Source organism: Humulus lupulus, chromosome 2 (genome assembly GCF_963169125.1).
Source record: "Humulus lupulus chromosome 2, drHumLupu1.1, whole genome shotgun sequence".
Lineage (NCBI taxonomy): Eukaryota > Viridiplantae > Streptophyta > Magnoliopsida > Rosales > Cannabaceae > Humulus > Humulus lupulus.
Genome location: NC_084794.1, coordinates 296816703 through 296831453, shown reverse-complemented (window position 1 = coordinate 296831453; position 14751 = coordinate 296816703).

Here is a 14751-nt window from a genome sequence, read left to right as displayed (position 1 = left end):
TCGATTTCTCTAATATGGATTCGAGCAGTCTTTTGATAGTGAATACTAAAGAATATGCGAGGGTCATGGGCACAAAAGTTGTAGGCCAATGTCTTAGGGTTCTATTTATAAAACCTCGTGAAATTCCAAGGTGTGTAGAGGGCGATACAGTCAAAATCCTGAGAGATGTACGAATATTAGGAAATAACTTCCGAAAATTGCCATCAAAAAGGGGATTTTTTTTTGAAATGTTGACTTAAGGCTCCGTTTCGACTCCAATACATTCATTTACCCATGAGATCTCTTGGTGAAAAATATCGAACGTGTAGAACACGAGGGCAGTACATTTCGGAGAAATTAGTGAAATCTCCAATTCACCAAAGGGGTACCCCTATCAGAAATCGAAGATTTCTCTAATATGGATTCGAGCAGTCTTTTGATAGTGAATACTAAAGAATATGCGAGGGTCATGGGCACAAAAGTTGTAGGCCAATGTCTTAGGGTTCTATTTATAAAACCTCGTGAAATTCCAAGGTGTGTAGAGGGCGATACAGTCAAAATCCTGAGAGATGTACGAATATTAGGAAATAACTTCCGAAAATTGCCATCAAAAAGGGGATTTTTTTTTGAAATGTTGACTTAAGGCTCCGTTTTGACTCCAATACATTCATTTACCCATGAGATCTCTTGGTGAAAAATATCGAACGTGTAGAACACGAGGGCAGTACATTTCGGAGAAATTAGTGAAATCTCCAATTCACCAAAGGGGTACCCCTTTCAGAAATCTTCGATTTCTCTAATATGGATTCGAGCAATGTTTTGATAGTGAATACTAAAGAATATGCGAGGGTCATGGGCACAAAAGTTGTAGGCCTATGTCTTAGGGTTCTATGTATAAAACCTCGTGCAATTCCAAGGTGTGTAGAGGGTGATACAGTCAAAATACTGAGAGATGTACGAATATAAGGAAAAACTTGCGAAAATTGCCATCGAAAAGGGGAATTTTTTTTGAAATGTTGACTTGAGGCTCCGTTTCGACTCCAATGCATTCATTTACCCATGAGATCTCTTGGTGAAAAATATCGAACGTGTAGAACACGAGGGCAGTACATTTCGGAGAAATTAGTGAAATCTCCAATTCACCAAAGGGGTACCCCTTTCAGAAATCTTCGATTTCTCTAATATGGATTCGAGCAATGTTTTGATAGTGAATACTAAAGAATATGCGATGGTCATGGGAAAAAAAGTTGTAGGCCTATGTCTTAGGGTTCTATGTATAAAACCTCGTGCAATTCCAAGGTGTGTAGAGGGTGATACAGTCAAAATACTGAGAGATGTACGAAAATAAGGAAAAACTTGCGAAAATTCCCATCGAAAAGGGGAATTTTTTTTGAAATGTTGACTTAAGGCTCCGTTTCGACTCCAATACATTCATTTACCCATGAGATCTCTTGGTGAAAAATATCGAACGAGTAGAACACGAGGGCAGTACATTTCGGAGAAATTAGTGAAATCTCCAATTCACCAAAGGGGCACCCCTTTCAGAAATCTTCGATTTCTCTAATATGGATTCGAGCAATGTTTTGATAGTGAATACTAAAGAATATGCGAGGGTCATGGGCACAAAAGTTGTAGGCCTATGTCTTAGGGTTCTATGTATAAAACCTCGTGCAATTCCAAGGTGTGTAGAGGGTGATACAGTCAAAATACTGAGAGATGTACGAATATAAGGAAAAAACTTGATAAAAATTGCCATAAAAAAGGGGAATATTTTTTGAAATGTTGACTTAAGGCTCCGTTTCGACTCCAATACATTCATTTACCCATGAGATCTCTTGGTGAAAAATATCGAACGAGTAGAATACGAGGGCAGTACATTTCAAAGAAATTAGTGAAATCTCCAATTCACCAAAGGGGTACCCCTTTCAGAAATCTTCGATTTCTCTAATACGGATTCGAGCAATGTTTTGTTAGTGAATACTAAAGAATATGCGAGGGTCATGGGCACAAAAGTTGTAGGCCTATGTCTTAGGGTTCTATGTATAAAACCTCGTGCAATTCCAAGGTGTGTAGAGGGTGATACAGTCAAAATACTGAGAGATGTACGAATATTAGGAAATAACTTCCGAAAATTGCCATCAAAAAGGGGAATTTTTTTTGAAATGTTGACTTAATGCTCCGTTTCGACTCCGATACATTCATTTACCCATGAGATCTCTTAAGGAAAAATATCGAACGAGAAGAACACGAGGGCAGTACATTTCGGAGAAATTAGTGAAATCTCCAATTCACCAAAGGGGTACCCCTATCAGAAATCTTCGATTTCTCTAATATGGATTCGAGCAGTCTTTTGATAGTGAATACTAAAGAATATGCGAGGGTCATGGGCACAAAAGTTGTAGGCCAATGTCTTAGGGTTCTATTTATAAAACCTCGTGAAATTCCAAGGTGTGTAGAGGGCGATACAGTCAAAATCCTGAGAGATGTACGAATATTAGGAAATAACTTCCGAAAATTGACATCAAAAAGGGGATTTTTTTTTGAAATGTTGACTTAAGGCTCCGTTTCGACTCCAATACATTCATTTACCCATGAGATCTCTTGGTGAAAAATATCGAACGTGTAGAACACGAGGGCAGTACATTTCGGAGAAATTAGTGAAATCTCCAATTCACCAAAGGGGTACCCCTTTCAGAAATCTTCGATTTCTCTAATATGGATTCGAGCAATGTTTTGATAGTGAATACTAAAGAATATGCGAGGGTCTTGGGCACAAAAGTTGTAGGCCTATGTCTTAGGGTTCTATGTATAAAACCTCGTGCAATTCCAAGGTGTGTAGAGGGTGATACAGTCAAAATACTGAGAGATGTACGAATATAAGGAAAAACTTGCGAAAATTGCCATCGAAAAGGGGAATTTTTTTTGAAATGTTGACTTGAGGCTCCGTTTCGACTCCAATGCATTCATTTACCCATGAGATCTCTTGGTGAAAAATATCGAACGTGTAGAACACGAGGGCAGTACATTTCGGAGAAATTAGTGAAATCTCCAATTCACCAAAGGGGTACCCCTTTCAGAAATCTTCGATTTCTCTAATATGGATTCGAGCAATGTTTTGATAGTGAATACTAAAGAATATGCGAGGGTCATGGGCACAAAAGTTGTAGGCCTATGTCTTAGGGTTCTATGTATAAAACCTCGTGCAATTCCAAGGTGTGTAGAGGGCGATACAGTCAAAATCCTGAGAGATGTACGAATATTAGGAAAAAACTTCCGAAAATTGCCATCGAAAAGGGGATTTTTTTTTTAAATGTTGACTTAAGGCTCCGTTTCGACTCCGATACATTCATTTACCCATGAGATCTCTTAAGGAAAAATATCGAACGAGAAGAACACGAGGGCAGTACATTTCGGAGAAATTAGTGAAATCTCCAATTCACCAAAGGGGTACCCCTTTCAGAAATCTTCGATTTCTCTAATATGGATTCGAGCAATGTTTTGATAGTGAATACTAAAGAATATGCGAGGGTCATGGGCACAAAAGTTGTAGGCCTATGTCTTAGGGTTCTATGTATAAAACCTCGTGCAATTCCAAGGTGTGTAGAGGGTGATACAGTCAAAATACTGAGAGATGTACGAAAATAAGGAAAAACTTGCGAAAATTCCCATCGAAAAGGGGAATTTTTTTTGAAATGTTGACTTAAGGCTCCGTTTCGACTCCAATACATTCATTTACCCATGAGATCTCTTGGTGAAAAATATCGAACGAGTAGAACACGAGGGCAGTACATTTCGGAGAAATTAGTGAAATCTCCAATTCACCAAAGGGGCACCCCTTTCAGAAATCTTCGATTTCTCTAATATGGATTCGAGCAATGTTTTGATAGTGAATACTAAAGAATATGCGAGGGTCATGGGCACAAAAGTTGTAGGCCTATGTCTTAGGGTTCTATGTATAAAACCTCGTGCAATTCCAAGGTGTGTAGAGGGTGATACAGTCAAAATACTGAGAGATGTACGAATATAAGGAAAAAACTTGATAAAAATTGCCATAAAAAAGGGGAATATTTTTTGAAATGTTGACTTAAGGCTCCGTTTCGACTCCAATACATTCATTTACCCATGAGATCTCTTGGTGAAAAATATCGAACGAGTAGAATACGAGGGCAGTACATTTCAAAGAAATTAGTGAAATCTCCAATTCACCAAAGGGGTACCCCTTTCAGAAATCTTCGATTTCTCTAATACGGATTCGAGCAATGTTTTGTTAGTGAATACTAAAGAATATGCGAGGGTCATGGGCACAAAAGTTGTAGGCCTATGTCTTAGGGTTCTATGTATAAAACCTCGTGCAATTCCAAGGTGTGTAGAGGGTGATACAGTCAAAATACTGAGAGATGTACGAATATTAGGAAATAACTTCCGAAAATTGCCATCAAAAAGGGGAATTTTTTTTGAAATGTTGACTTAATGCTCCGTTTCGACTCCGATACATTCATTTACCCATGAGATCTCTTAAGGAAAAATATCGAACGAGAAGAACACGAGGGCAGTACATTTCGGAGAAATTAGTGAAATCTCCAATTCACCAAAGGGGTACCCCTATCAGAAATCTTCGATTTCTCTAATATGGATTCGAGCAGTCTTTTGATAGTGAATACTAAAGAATATGCGAGGGTCATGGGCACAAAAGTTGTAGGCCAATGTCTTAGGGTTCTATTTATAAAACCTCGTGAAATTCCAAGGTGTGTAGAGGGCGATACAGTCAAAATCCTGAGAGATGTACGAATATTAGGAAATAACTTCCGAAAATTGACATCAAAAAGGGGATTTTTTTTTGAAATGTTGACTTAAGGCTCCGTTTCGACTCCAATACATTCATTTACCCATGAGATCTCTTGGTGAAAAATATCGAACGTGTAGAACACGAGGGCAGTACATTTCGGAGAAATTAGTGAAATCTCCAATTCACCAAAGGGGTACCCCTTTCAGAAATCTTCGATTTCTCTAATATGGATTCGAGCAATGTTTTGATAGTGAATACTAAAGAATATGCGAGGGTCTTGGGCACAAAAGTTGTAGGCCTATGTCTTAGGGTTCTATGTATAAAACCTCGTGCAATTCCAAGGTGTGTAGAGGGTGATACAGTCAAAATACTGAGAGATGTACGAATATAAGGAAAAACTTGCGAAAATTGCCATCGAAAAGGGGAATTTTTTTTGAAATGTTGACTTGAGGCTCCGTTTCGACTCCAATGCATTCATTTACCCATGAGATCTCTTGGTGAAAAATATCGAACGTGTAGAACACGAGGGCAGTACATTTCGGAGAAATTAGTGAAATCTCCAATTCACCAAAGGGGTACCCCTTTCAGAAATCTTCGATTTCTCTAATATGGATTCGAGCAATGTTTTGATAGTGAATACTAAAGAATATGCGAGGGTCATGGGCACAAAAGTTGTAGGCCTATGTCTTAGGGTTCTATGTATAAAACCTCGTGCAATTCCAAGGTGTGTAGAGGGCGATACAGTCAAAATCCTGAGAGATGTACGAATATTATGAAAAAACTTCCGAAAATTGCCATCGAAAAGGGGATTTTTTTTTTAAATGTTGACTTAAGGCTCCGTTTCGACTCCGATACATTCATTTACCCATGAGATCTCTTAAGGAAAAATATCGAACGAGAAGAACACGAGGGCAGTACATTTCGGAGAAATTAGTGAAATCTCCAATTCACCAAAGGGGTACCCCTTTCAGAAATCTTCGATTTCTCTAATATGGATTCGAGCAATGTTTTGATAGTGAATACTAAAGAATATGCGAGGGTCATGGGCACAAAAGTTGTAGGCCTATGTCTTAGGGTTCTATGTATAAAACCTCGTGCAATTCCAAGGTGTGTAGAGGGTGATACAGTCAAAATACTGAGAGATGTACGAAAATAAGGAAAAACTTGCGAAAATTCCCATCGAAAAGGGGAATTTTTTTTGAAATGTTGACTTAAGGCTCCGTTTCGACTCCAATACATTCATTTACCCATGAGATCTCTTGGTGAAAAATATCGAACGAGTAGAACACGAGGGCAGTACATTTCGGAGAAATTAGTGAAATCTCCAATTCACCAAAGGGGTACCCCTTTCAGAAATCTTCGATTTCTCTAATATGAATTCGAGCAATGTTTTGATAGTGAATACTAAAGAATATGCGAGGGTCATGGGCACAAAAGTTGTAGGCCTATGTCTTAGGGTTCTATGTATAAAACCTCGTGCAATTCCAAGGTGTGTAGAGGGTGATACAGTCAAAATACTGAGAGATGTACGAATATAAGGAAAAAACTTGCGAAAATTGCCATAAAAAAGGGGAATTTTTTTTGAAATGTTGACTTGAGGCTCCGTTTCGACTCCAATGCATTCATTTACCCATGAGATCTCTTGGTGAAAAATATCGAACGTGTAGAACACGAGGGCAGTACATTTCGGAGAAATTAGTGAAATCTCCAATTCACCAAAGGGGTACCCCTTTCAGAAATCTTCGATTTCTCTAATATGGATTCGAGCAATGTTTTGATAGTGAATACTAAAGAATATGCGATGGTCATGGGAAAAAAAGTTGTAGGCCTATGTCTTAGGGTTCTATGTATAAAACCTCGTGCAATTCCAAGGTGTGTAGAGGGTGATACAGTCAAAATACTGAGAGATGTACGAATATAAGGAAAAAACTTGCGAAAATTGCCATAAAAAAGGGGAATTTTTTTTGAAATGTTGACTTAAGGCTCCGTTTCGACTCCGATACATTCATTTACCCATGAGATCTCTTAAGGAAAAATATCGAACGAGTAGAACACGAGGGCAGTACATTTCGGAGAAATTAGTGAAATCTCCAATTCACCAAAGGGGTACCCCTTTCAGAAATCTTCGATTTCTCTAATATGGATTCGAGCAATGTTTTTATAGTGAATACTAAACAATATGCGAGGGTCATGGGCACAAAAGTTGTAGGCCTATGTCTTAGGGTTCTATGTATAAAACCTCGTGCAATTCCAAGGTGTGCAGAGGGTGATACAGTCAAAATACTGAGAGATGTACGAATATAAGGAAAAAACTTGCGAAAATTGCCATCGAAAAGGGGAATTTTTTTTGAAATGTTGACTTGAGGCTCCGTTTCGACTCCAATGCATTCATTTACCCATGAGATCTCTTGGTGAAAAATATCGAACGTGTAGAACACGAGGGCAGTACATTTCGGAGAAATTAGTGAAATCTCCAATTCACCAAAGGGGTACCCCTTTCAGAAATCTTCGATTTCTCTAATATGGATTCGAGCAATGTTTTGATAGTGAATACTAAAGAATATGCGAGGGTCATGGGCACAAAAGTTGTAGGCCTATGTCTTAGGGTTCTATGTATAAAATCTCGTGCAATTCCAAGGTGTGTAGAGGGTGATACAGTCAAAATACTGAGAGATGTACGAAAATAAGGAAAAACTTGCGAAAATTCCCATCGAAAAGGGGAATTTTTTTTGAAATGTTGACTTAAGGCTCCGTTTCGACTCCAATACATTCATTTACCCATGAGATCTCTTGGTGAAAAATATCGAACGAGTAGAACACGAGGGCAGTACATTTCGGAGAAATTAGTGAAATCTCCAATTCACCAAAGGGGTACCCCTTTCAGAAATCTTCGATTTCTCTAATATGAATTCGAGCAATGTTTTGATAGTGAATACTAAAGAATATGCGAGGGTCATGGGCACAAAAGTTGTAGGCCTATGTCTTAGGGTTCTATGTATAAAACCTCGTGCAATTCCAAGGTGTGTAGAGGGTGATACAGTCAAAATACTGAGAGATGTACGAATATAAGGAAAAAACTTGCGAAAATTGCCATAAAAAAGGGGAATTTTTTTTTAAATGTTGACTTAAGGCTCCGTTTCGACTCCGATACATTCATTTACCCATGAGATCTCTTAAGGAAAAATATCGAACGAGTAGAACACGAGGGCAGTACATTTCGGAGAAATTAGTGAAATCTCCAATTCACCAAAGGGGTACCCCTTTCAGAAATCTTCGATTTCTCTAATATGGATTCGAGCAATGTTTTTATAGTGAATACTAAACAATATGCGAGGGTCATGGGCACAAAAGTTGTAGGCCTATGTCTTAGGGTTCTATGTATAAAACCTCGTGCAATTCCAAGGTGTGCAGAGGGTGATACAGTCAAAATACTGAGAGATGTACGAATATAAGGAAAAAACTTGCGAAAATTGCCATCGAAAAGGGGAATTTTTTTTGAAATGTTGACTTGAGGCTCCGTTTCGACTCCAATGCATTCATTTACCCATGAGATCTCTTGGTGAAAAATATCGAACGTGTAGAACACGAGGGCAGTACATTTCGGAGAAATTAGTGAAATCTCCAATTCACCAAAGGGGTACCCCTTTCAGAAATCTTCGATTTCTCTAATATGGATTCGAGCAAGGTTTTGATAGTGAATACTAAAGAATATGCGAGGGTCATGGGCACAAAAGTTGTAGGCCTATGTCTTAGGGTTCTATGTATAAAACCTCGTGCAATTCCAAGGTGTGTAGAGGGTGATACAGTCAAAATACTGAGAGATGTACGAAAATAAGGAAAAACTTGCGAAAATTCCCATCGAAAAGGGGAATTTTTTTTGAAATGTTGACTTAAGGCTCCGTTTCGACTCCAATACATTCATTTACCCATGAGATCTCTTGGTGAAAAATATCGAACGAGTAGAACACGAGGGCAGTACATTTCGGAGAAATTAGTGAAATCTCCAATTCACCAAAGGGGTACCCCTTTCAGAAATCTTCGATTTCTCTAATATGAATTTGAGCAATGTTTTGATAGTGAATACTAAAGAATATGCGAGGGTCATGGGCACAAAAGTTGTAGGCCTATGTCTTAGGGTTCTATGTATAAAACCTCGTGCAATTCCAAGGTGTGTAGAGGGTGATACAGTCAAAATACTGAGAGATGTACGAATATAAGGAAAAAACTTGCGAAAATTGCCATCGAAAAGGGGAATTTTTTTTGAAATGTTGACTTGAGGCTCCGTTTCGACTCCAATGCATTCATTTACCCATGAGATCTCTTGGTGAAAAATATCGAACGTGTAGAACACGAGGGCAGTACATTTCGGAGAAATTAGTGAAATCTCCAATTCACCAAAGGGGTACCCCTTTCAGAAATCTTCGATTTCTCTAATATGGATTCGAGCAATGTTTTGATAGTGAATACTAAAGAATATGCGAGGGTCATGGGCACAAAAGTTGTAGGCATATGTCTTAGGGTTCTATGTATAAAACCTCGTGCAATTCCAAGGTGTGTAGAGGGTGATACAGTCAAAATACTGAGAGATGTACGAAAATAAGGAAAAAACTTGCGAAAATTCCCATCGAAAAGGGGAATTTTTTTTGAAATGTTGACTTAAGGCTCCGTTTCGACTCCAATACATTCATTTACCCATGAGATCTCTTGGTGAAAAATATCGAACGAGTAGAACACGAGGGCAGTACATTTCGGAGAAATTAGTGAAATCTCCAATTCACCAAAGGGGTACCCCTTTCAGAAATCTTCGATTTCTCTAATATGGATTCGAGCAATGTTTTGATAGTGAATACTAAAGAATATGCGAGGGTCATGGGCACAAAAGTTGTAGGCCTATGTCTTAGGGTTCTATGTATAAAACCTCGTGCAATTCCAAGGTGTGTAGAGGGTGATACAGTCAAAATACTGAGAGATGTACGAATATAAGGAAAAAACTTGCGAAAATTGCCATAAAAAAGGGGAATTTTTTTTGAAATGTTGACTTAAGGCTCCGTTTCGACTCCGATACATTCATTTACCCATGAGATCTCTTAAGGAAAAATATCGAACGAGTAGAACACGAGGGCAGTACATTTCGGAGAAATTAGTGAAATCTCCAATTCACCAAAGGGGTACCCCTTTCAGAAATCTTCGATTTCTCTAATATGGATTCGAGCAATGTTTTTATAGTGAATACTAAACAATATGCGAGGGTCATGGGCACAAAAGTTGTAGGCCTATGTCTTAGGGTTCTATGTATAAAACCTCGTGCAATTCCAAGGTGTGCAGAGGGTGATACAGTCAAAATACTGAGAGATGTACGAATATAAGGAAAAAACTTGCGAAAATTGCCATCGAAAAGGGGAATTTTTTTTGAAATGTTGACTTGAGGCTCCGTTTCGACTCCAATGCATTCATTTACCCATGAGATCTCTTGGTGAAAAATATCGAACGTGTAGAACACGAGGGCAGTACATTTCGGAGAAATTAGTGAAATCTCCAATTCACCAAAGGGGTACCCCTTTCAGAAATCTTCGATTTCTCTAATATGGATTCGAGCAATGTTTTGATAGTGAATACTAAAGAATATGCGAGGGTCATGGGCACAAAAGTTGTAGGCCTATGTCTTAGGGTTCTATGTATAAAATCTCGTGCAATTCCAAGGTGTGTAGAGGGTGATACAGTCAAAATACTGAGAGATGTACGAAAATAAGGAAAAACTTGCGAAAATTCCCATCGAAAAGGGGAATTTTTTTTGAAATGTTGACTTAAGGCTCCGTTTCGACTCCAATACATTCATTTACCCATGAGATCTCTTGGTGAAAAATATCGAACGAGTAGAACACGAGGGCAGTACATTTCGGAGAAATTAGTGAAATCTCCAATTCACCAAAGGGGTACCCCTTTCAGAAATCTTCGATTTCTCTAATATGAATTCGAGCAATGTTTTGATAGTGAATACTAAAGAATATTCGAGGGTCATGGGCACAAAAGTTGTAGGCCTATGTCTTAGGGTTCTATGTATAAAACCTCGTACAATTCCAAGGTGTGTAGAGGGTGATACAGTCAAAATACTGAGAGATGTACGAATATAAGGAAAAAACTTGCGAAAATTGCCATAAAAAAGGGGAATTTTTTTTTAAATGTTGACTTAAGGCTCCGTTTCGACTCCGATACATTCATTTACCCATGAGATCTCTTAAGGAAAAATATCGAACGAGTAGAACACGAGGGCAGTACATTTCGGAGAAATTAGTGAAATCTCCAATTCACCAAAGGGGTACCCCTTTCAGAAATCTTCGATTTCTCTAATATGGATTCGAGCAATGTTTTTATAGTGAATACTAAACAATATGCGAGGGTCATGGGCACAAAAGTTGTAGGCCTATGTCTTAGGGTTCTATGTATAAAACCTCGTGCAATTCCAAGGTGTGCAGAGGGTGATACAGTCAAAATACTGAGAGATGTACGAATATAAGGAAAAAACTTGCGAAAATTGCCATCGAAAAGGGGAATTTTTTTTGAAATGTTGACTTGAGGCTCCGTTTCGACTCCAATGCATTCATTTACCCATGAGATCTCTTGGTGAAAAATATCGAACGTGTAGAACACGAGGGCAGTACATTTCGGAGAAATTAGTGAAATCTCCAATTCACCAAAGGGGTACCCCTTTCAGAAATCTTCGATTTCTCTAATATGGATTCGAGCAATGTTTTGATAGTGAATACTAAAGAATATGCGAGGGTCATGGGCACAAAAGTTGTAGGCCTATGTCTTAGGGTTCTATGTATAAAACCTCGTGCAATTCCAAGGTGTGTAGAGGGTGATACAGTCAAAATACTGAGAGATGTACGAAAATAAGGAAAAACTTGCGAAAATTCCCATCGAAAAGGGGAATTTTTTTTGAAATGTTGACTTAAGGCTCCGTTTCGACTCCAATACATTCATTTACCCATGAGATCTCTTGGTGAAAAATATCGAACGAGTAGAACACGAGGGCAGTACATTTCGGAGAAATTAGTGAAATCTCCAATTCACCAAAGGGGTACCCCTTTCAGAAATCTTCGATTTCTCTAATATGAATTTGAGCAATGTTTTGATAGTGAATACTAAAGAATATGCGAGGGTCATGGGCACAAAAGTTGTAGGCCTATGTCTTAGGGTTCTATGTATAAAACCTCGTGCAATTCCAAGGTGTGTAGAGGGTGATACAGTCAAAATACTGAGAGATGTACGAATATAAGGAAAAAACTTGCGAAAATTGCCATCGAAAAGGGGAATTTTTTTTGAAATGTTGACTTGAGGCTCCGTTTCGACTCCAATGCATTCATTTACCCATGAGATCTCTTGGTGAAAAATATCGAACGTGTAGAACACGAGGGCAGTACATTTCGGAGAAATTAGTGAAATCTCCAATTCACCAAAGGGGTACCCCTTTCAGAAATCTTCGATTTCTCTAATATGGATTCGAGCAATGTTTTGATAGTGAATACTAAAGAATATGCGAGGGTCATGGGCACAAAAGTTGTAGGCATATGTCTTAGGGTTCTATGTATAAAACCTCGTGCAATTCCAAGGTGTGTAGAGGGTGATACAGTCAAAATACTGAGAGATGTACGAAAATAAGGAAAAACTTGCGAAAATTCCCATCGAAAAGGGGAATTTTTTTTGAAATGTTGACTTAAGGCTCCGTTTCGACTCCAATACATTCATTTACCCATGAGATCTCTTGGTGAAAAATATCGAACGAGTAGAACACGAGGGCAGTACATTTCGGAGAAATTAGTGAAATCTCCAATTCACCAAAGGGGTACCCCTTTCAGAAATCTTCGATTTCTCTAATATGGATTCGAGCAATGTTTTGATAGTGAATACTAAAGAATATGCGAGGGTCATGGGCACAAAAGTTGTAGGCCTATGTCTTAGGGTTCTATGTATAAAACCTCGTGCAATTCCAAGGTGTGTAGAGGGTGATACAGTCAAAATACTGAGAGATGTACGAATATAAGGAAAAACTTGCGAAAATTGCCATCGAAAAGGGGAATTTTTTTTGAAATGTTGACTTGAGGCTCCGTTTCGACTCCAATGCATTCATTTACCCATGAGATCTCTTGGTGAAAAATATCGAACGTGTAGAACACGAGGGCAGTACATTTCGGAGAAATTAGTGAAATCTCCAATTCACCAAAGGGGTACCCCTTTCAGAAATCTTCGATTTCTCTAATATGGATTCGAGCAATGTTTTGATAGTGAATACTAAAGAATATGCGATGGTCATGGGAAAAAAAGTTGTAGGCCTATGTCTTAGGGTTCTATGTATAAAACCTCGTGCAATTCCAAGGTGTGTAGAGGGTGATACAGTCAAAATACTGAGAGATGTACGAATATAAGGAAAAAACTTGCGAAAATTGCCATAAAAAAGGGGAATTTTTTTTGAAATGTTGACTTAAGGCTCCGTTTCGACTCCGATACATTCATTTACCCATGAGATCTCTTAAGGAAAAATATCGAACGAGTAGAACACGAGGGCAGTACATTCCGGAGAAATTAGTGAAATCTCCAATTCACCAAAGGGGTACCCCTTTCAGAAATCTTCGATTTCTCTAATATGGATTCGAGCAATGTTTTTATAGTGAATACTAAACAATATGCGAGGGTCATGGGCACAAAAGTTGTAGGCCTATGTCTTAGGGTTCTATGTATAAAACCTCGTGCAATTCCAAGGTGTGTAGAGGGTGATACAGTCAAAATACTGAGAGATGTACGAATATAAGGAAAAAACTTGCGAAAATTGCCATCGAAAAGGGGAATTTTTTTTGAAATGTTGACTTGAGGCTCCGTTTCGACTCCAATGCATTCATTTACCCATGAGATCTCTTGGTGAAAAATATCGAACGTGTAGAACACGAGGGCAGTACATTTCGGAGAAATTAGTGAAATCTCCAATTCACCAAAGGGGTACCCCTTTCAGAAATCTTCGATTTCTCTAATATGGATTCGAGCAATGTTTTGATAGTGAATACTAAAGAATATGCGATGGTCATGGGAAAAAAAGTTGTAGGCCTATGTCTTAGGGTTCTATGTATAAAACCTCGTGCAATTCCAAGGTGTGTAGAGGGTGATACAGTCAAAATACTGAGAGATGTACGAATATAAGGAAAAAACTTGCGAAAATTCCCATCGAAAAGGGGAATTTTTTTTGAAATGTTGACTTAAGGCTCCGTTTCGACTCCAATACATTCATTTACCCATGAGATCTCTTGGTGAAAAATATCGAACGAGTAGAACACGAGGGCAGTACATTTCGGAGAAATTAGTGAAATCTCCAATTCACCAAAGGGGTACCCCTTTCAGAAATCTTCGATTTCTCTAATATGAATTTGAGCAATGTTTTGATAGTGAATACTAAAGAATATGCGAGGGTCATGGGCACAAAAGTTGTAGGCCTATGTCTTAGGGTTCTATGTATAAAACCTCGTGCAATTCCAAGGTGTGTAGAGGGTGATACAGTCAAAATACTGAGAGATGTACGAATATAAGGAAAAAACTTGCGAAAATTGCCATCGAAAAGGGGAATTTTTTTTGAAATGTTGACTTGAGGCTCCGTTTCAACTCCAATGCATTCATTTACCCATGAGATCTCTTGGTGAAAAATATCGAACGTGTAGAACACGAGGGCAGTACATTTCGGAGAAATTAGTGAAATCTCCAATTCACCAAAGGGGTACCCCTTTCAGAAATCTTCGATTTCTCTAATATGGATTCGAGCAATGTTTTGATAGTGAATACTAAAGAATATGCGAGGGTCATGGGCACAAAAGTTGTAGGCATATGTCTTAGGGTTCTATGTATAAAACCTCGTGCAATTCCAAGGTGTGTAGAGGGTGATACAGTCAAAATACTGAGAGATGTACGAAAATAAGGAAAAACTTGCGAAAATTCCCATCGAA